The following is a 6,460-nucleotide window of genomic DNA, read 5'->3' as shown; positions in this document are numbered from 1 at the left end:
GCTCAAGTTATGCTCAGTGTGGTAAACAGTTCACTTCCTATGGCCTACAGATCAAAATGTAGGACCTGCAGCTCCTTCTCCAGCACCATGTCTGCCTGCATGCCACCATGTCCCACTATGATGATAATGGACTAAATCTCTGAAACTGTAAGCCAGCCCCAATTAAATGTTTTCCCTTTTTTTGATTTTCAAGACAGGATTTCTCTGTGTAGCTTTGAAGCCTGTCCTGGAACTCACTCTCGACCAGGCTGGCCTCCAACTCACAGAGATCCACCTGTCTCTGCCTCCCAAGTTCTGGGATTAAAGGTGTGCGCCACCACTGCCCAGCAAATGTTTTCCTTTATAAGAGTTGCCTTGGTCATGGCATCTCTTCCAGCAATAGAAACCTTAACTAAGATAATGTATAATTACATTTACATGAAATTACAATTACATGCAAACAGTTATCAGGAAAGAACATGAAAATTAAATTAGATCAAGGTGAACCCAGACAAAAAAAAAAAAACCAAATAAACCAAATTAAAAATTTTACATCTTTAATCCTTCCAGATATGATAAAGTTTTAATTAAGAAAGAGCAAAGCTTGGTCTGCAGAATTAGGTCATTAGGTCATGTTCTTAATCAACAGAGGGTCACTTTTATGGTGAAAATTTTAAATGTAGTACAGGATCTCTTTGCCTTCTATGTTTTGTGCTAAAACAAGCCGAAGTAATTGTTTCCTTTTATATTCAGAATTTTATTTACTGGAAAATAAAGAAAGAGGGTGTAAAGACAGATGAGAGGAAAGAGTTGGGGAAGCTCCACTTATTTAGATTATGCTTTTCCCCTCCCCAACTCCTCCCAGATTTTCCCCACCTCCCCACCCACCCAACTGCAAGCCTTTTCTTTCTCTCTTTAAAAACAAACCAAACAATACAAACAATAACAACAAAAATCTAAAACACACACAGATACACACACACAAAAAAAACCCCACAATAGAAACCAAAATATATAAACAAAAGACCAATAAGACTCCCCCCAAAAAGCCCAGCAAAGCAACTTGAGACAAAACATCTCCAAAAACATCATTGAGTTCACTTTGTGTTGGCCCCTCTGGGCATGGGCTTACCCAGAATGGTGGTTAACATCTTTTGCAAGCAGGTATCAGCTGCAGATAGCTTCTTGGCTAAGGGTGGGAATTCCTGTCCACTTCCCTCTTTCTCAGCACAGGGGTCCCATTTGACTTGAACTCTGTGTACTGCCACAGTCTCTGAGTTCATGTGCACATCAGTCCCTTTTGTCTGGAGGACACAGTTTCCTTAGAGATATCTATCACCTCAGGCTCTTACAATCTTTCCATCTCCTCTTCTGCATGGATTCCTCAGTCCTGGGGGGGGCTGTTTGATGAAGATAGACATCTCATTTAGAGATGAGTTATCCAGAGTCTCTCACACTGCATATTGTCTGTAAGTTTTACAGCTCTGAGGGGAAAGGCTTCCCCTATGGAAGTGTTATACCTCTGAAGGGAAGAGTATCCTGGCAGTCAGAAGCCAAGGAATACCACAAAGTCATATGTTGTGAAATATTTGTTTAACTATGCAAAGATGAGCCAGGCGGTGGTGGCACACATCTTTAATCCCAGCACTCAGGAGGCAGAGTCAGGCAGATCTTTGTGAATTTGAAGCCAACCTAGTCTACAGAGTGAGTTCCAAAACAGGCACCAAATACATAGAGAAACCCTGTCTCGAAAAACAAAACAAAACTATGCAAAGATGTGTTACATTTGTTTATGTTGTGGAATATTTGTTTAACTATGTAAAGATGTGTTGCTGTTTTACCTTGTCTACCTAAGTCACCTGATTGGTCTATTAAAAGCTGGACATTCAATAGCTAGGCAGCAGAGGGATAGGCAGGACTTCTGGGCAGGGAGAGTGAATAAGTGGGAGGAGGAATTTAGGCTTGGGAAAAGAAAAGAGATGCCAGGAAGACACCAGGGGCCACCCAGACACAGAGAAGCAGGAAAGTAGGACATACAAGATGAAAGAAAGGTAAAAAGCCCTGAGGCAAAACGTAGATGAATAGAAACTGGTTACGTTAAAAGAGCCAGTCGGACAAGCCTAAGCTAAGGCCGAGCATTCATAATTTAAAAATAAGTCTCTGTGTCTTCATTTGGGAGCTGGTTGGCAGCCCAAAGAAAATTCCAACTATAATCATACTGCACTACAAACCTCACCAGAGATTTCCTGGGAGAGACACAAGAGGGTGGCTGCCTCTGCCCTGACAAGAAGCGGTGGGGAACTGAGCAGGAGACAAGCTTGTATAGAGTTTCTTGTCGGGGGAGTTTTCTAGGATGAGATTCTCAAGATGGGGATTGATGGGATTTCAAGCCAAGCCTAGGGATGGGTGGGATTTGTGCTCAGAGATTGGTGGGTTTTTGTGCACAGGTATTGGTGGGTTTTGTAGGTTTTCATACCCAGAAGTGGGCTCAGACCTTTTACCCTGCATTGTCTAGTTATGAGTCTTCATGTTAGTTCCCATACACTACAAGAAGAAGTTTCTCTGATTATGGCTGAGTGAGGCACTGATGTATGGGTGTAGCAGAATGTCATTAAAAGTCATGTTGTGCTCTGCTCCTTTAGCAGAACAATAATATTTGGTTTTTCCCTAGAGCCATGGCCTATCTAGACTCAGGTTCTTGGCTACCACGGAATTATCAGGTATGGATTTCATCAAATGGAGTGTGTCTTAAATCTAATGAAAGAGTGGTTGTTGGAAAAAATAGTGATTGGTTACTCCCAGAACATTTGTGCTACCATTGCACCAACACATCTTGTAGATAGATAATGACATTTGTAGGTGTCAGGGTTTGTTGCTGAGTTGATGATTACTTTTCTTCTGGTAGCACATAGAGTACCTTCTAGTACCATGAACTCTAGCCAATAGGAGTGAAGCCTCTAGTTAGGCACCAGCTCAACTTCTTGTTGGATGAGATACGTAAATATTGTTTTCAACAGCAGAGCTCATCAGTTTGTGGAGAGAAGCCTTACCAATAGCCTGAGATATCTTGGGGTTTCCTTGGTACCTGTGGTGGTTTGAAGAAAAATGGCCCCAAAGGGAGTGGCACTATTAGGAGGTGTGGCCTTGTTGGAGGAAGTGTGTCACTGTGTGGGCGGGGCTTTGAGATCTCTTTTCTCAAGCTTCACTCAGTGTGACAGCCAGTTGACTTCCTGTTGCCTCTGAGTCAAGATGTAGGACTCATTATATTTCATAAGGGGTTATAAGTGTCTAAATTGCTTAATTGATCTTGACCTAACTTTGGTAGATTGTATACATCAAGAACTTCATATATTTCTTTTAGATTTTCCAATTTGGTGGGATACCGATTTTTAAAGTATATCCTTATGATGCTCCAGATTCCTCCACATCTGTTGTAATGCCTCCTTTTATCCCTAGTTTTATGGGTGTGGATCTCCTCCCTGCATCTTTTGATTGATTTGGCTAAAGGTCTGTCAGTCTTGTTTATTTTCTCAAAGAACCAACTCTTTCTTTCCTTGATTCTTTGTATTTTTTGTTTCTATTTATTGATAGCAGGCTGACCCTGAGTTTGATTATATTTCAAATCTACTCTTTTTATGTGTTATTTCTTTTCATTATTCTTGGACTTTCAAGTGTGTCCTTAAGTTACTAATAGGATGGTCAGATACAAGGCACTATTTCATTTCAATTTTTTTATACCTGTTGAGACTTGTTTTAAGTCCTAATATGTGGTCAAAGTAAGATGTTATTCTGATGGGCCTGCCATGTGACTTGGTCTTTTCCCCTTGCAACTTTTAATATTCTGTCTTTGTTTTGTACATGTAGTGTTTTATTATGTGTCATGGGGATTTTTTTTTTTTTTTTGGTCCTAATTGGTATTCCATAGCCTTCTTGTACCTTGACGGACATTCCTTCTTTAGGTTGAGAAAATGTTCTTCTATGATTTTGTTTTAGAAAAATATTCTGTGTCTTTGATGTAGGTTTCTCTGCTTTTCTGTGTCTTTGATGTAGGTTTCTCCGCTTTCCTCTATGTCTCTTAGGTGTAGATTTGGTCTTTTCATAGTGTCCCAGATTTCCTGGATGTTTTGTGCCTGAATATTTTTGGACTTAATATTTTTTAAATGAGGTGTCCATTTTTTCTACCTTGTCTGAAATGCCTGATATTCTCTCTTCCATGTTTTATACTCTGTTGGTGAGACTTACCTCTGAGGTTTTTGTTTGATATTTTCATTTCCAGCTTTATTTCCGTTTGCGTTTTGTATAGTGATTCTTCTGTTTCTTTCTCAAATTATACTTTCATATCTTGGAATGCTTTCATTGTTTCATTCAGCTATTTGTGTTTTCACAGACTTCATTAAGACATTCACTCACATCCTATTAAGGTCCTTGAACAGACACATAATTGCTACTTTAAGTGACTGTCTGTGGTTTGCTCCAAGCTTCTTCCTCAGGATCCTCAGAGGAGGTCCTCAAGAAAGGAGGGAACCAAAACAAGTGATCCTGGTCCCACGTTAGGTGACAGTTAAGTGTCACGACTCTACTTTAAAGGCTGGGGACAGTGGCAGGGGCATCACTGAGTTTGCATTAAGTGGCATGCTCCTATCATAAAGCTCCTAGTATGTGTAGCAAGGGAGCCTTCTAGCAGGGATCTATATCAGGGTTCCAGCTTAAGAGAAGTCAGGCATCTGGTTTTAGAGAAAGGCATCTTGTTAGAGACAGCTTTCATATAAGTTCAGTCCACCATGCCTAGGGACATCCTCCAGATAAGGGCAGGTAGAGAGCAGAAGCTTTGTTGGGGAGGAGCAGGTTTCCACATTGTGGAGCTTAGAGAAAGCTGCCAGGCTATAGGAGACTGTGACTTCTACCCGCCAGCAAAAATCTCCCAGCAGTTGTCCTGTGCTTCGGCTAAATTGCTTTCCTCAGGACCTATTACAGTAGGATCACTGGCTTCTGGAGGAGGTGTATTGTATTGGATGTTCATGTTTGTGTTTTTGCACTGGGCATCTGGAGTTAGGAGGTTTGGAGTGTTTCTTGGTGTAGATATCTGGTCTCCTCTCTGATGGGTGGGTCTACTGTTCTTTGGTTGTTGTTGCCCAGTTTGGATCCTAAGCAAGTGTGGTGGCTGTGGGTTGGTGGGTGACACAAAGGAATGGAGATGGGATAGGAAGAAAGGCTGAGAGGACATGGTAAAGAGTTAGGGAGACCCTGGGATGACCTTTTCATACACTGTGGAGATGGCTCTGCAAAGGCACCTTCTGATTGGTTTAATAAAGAGCCGAGTGGCCAATAGCTAGGCAGGAGAGGAGAGGAGAGACTTCTGGAGAAAGGAAGTCATGGAGGAATCTGAGGCACACAGGATTCCTCAGTGAGACATAGAGCAAGTTGGATGACAATGTGGAGGAGAGACAGCGAACCACGTGGCAGAACATAGATTAATATAAACAGGTTCATTTAAGTTATAAGAGCTGGATGGGAACAAGCCTAAGATAAGGCCAAACATTCATAATTAATGAGAAGTCTCTGTGCCATTATTTGGGGACTAGTGACCCAAACAAAGTCCAACTATATAAGAGTGAGTCTGGAGAGACAGTAATGAATGAACTAGAAGACCTGGGTCTGCACCCAAGAACTCTCCCTCTTTTTATGAAGCCACCAGGATTCCACTGAGGCAACTCTACCCTGATGACCTTATCTAATGCTAATCACCTTCCAAAGGCCCCACCTCAGGATGCCATAGCGAGACTGTTTCCATCTCTTAGTACCTGGCAAGTCAACTAAAGGAAGACACACTCAAAGTATACTCCAGCCATAACTTTCTTCATCTCCCTGTCTCCCCAGGAAGAAGTAAGCCCTCCCTTCCTACCACATCTGGAACAGGTGGAACAGGTACCCAGCCCATGACTTTCTTCTTGTATCTCAACGAACATTATAAAATTCATATTTTTCTTTTATACCAAAAAAAATCAGCCAATTTGGACAAGATGGCTTGCATTCACAGCTGCAACTACTTGGGAGGTTGAGGCAGGAGCTCAATTTCCCCATAAATGAAATTTAAACATTAATAAATAGGAAGTGGCAGCCACTTACTTAGCCAGAGTAGTGTAAAATCAGAGAGGATGCTTTCAAGACTAAGGCTGAGGTCACTGCATTCACAAAGGTGCAGTAGATGGGAACTGGGGTTCCCCTTAAGGATGGAGAGCCATCTAGAAGTAGCCATCAAACTTTCCTGTGTGTGTTCTTGCTAGACAGTGCTGGCAATGCCTCAGCCATATCCCCACAGGTCTTTCTAGGAGCTGTGCTCTTCCTTCAGGCTTCCAACTGGCAGCACCTCTGGCCCTGGCTGCCAGATTCTACTCCACTCACATTGATTGCAGGCCAGAAGAGTCAAGGGGTTAACATTTTGTATGTGTGGGGTGTGTGTGTGTGTGTGTGTGTGTGTGTG

The sequence above is a fragment of the Onychomys torridus genome, chromosome 1 (assembly GCF_903995425.1).
Source record: "Onychomys torridus chromosome 1, mOncTor1.1, whole genome shotgun sequence".
Classification (NCBI taxonomy): Eukaryota; Metazoa; Chordata; class Mammalia; order Rodentia; family Cricetidae; genus Onychomys; species Onychomys torridus.
This window is presented reverse-complemented; position numbering follows the sequence as displayed.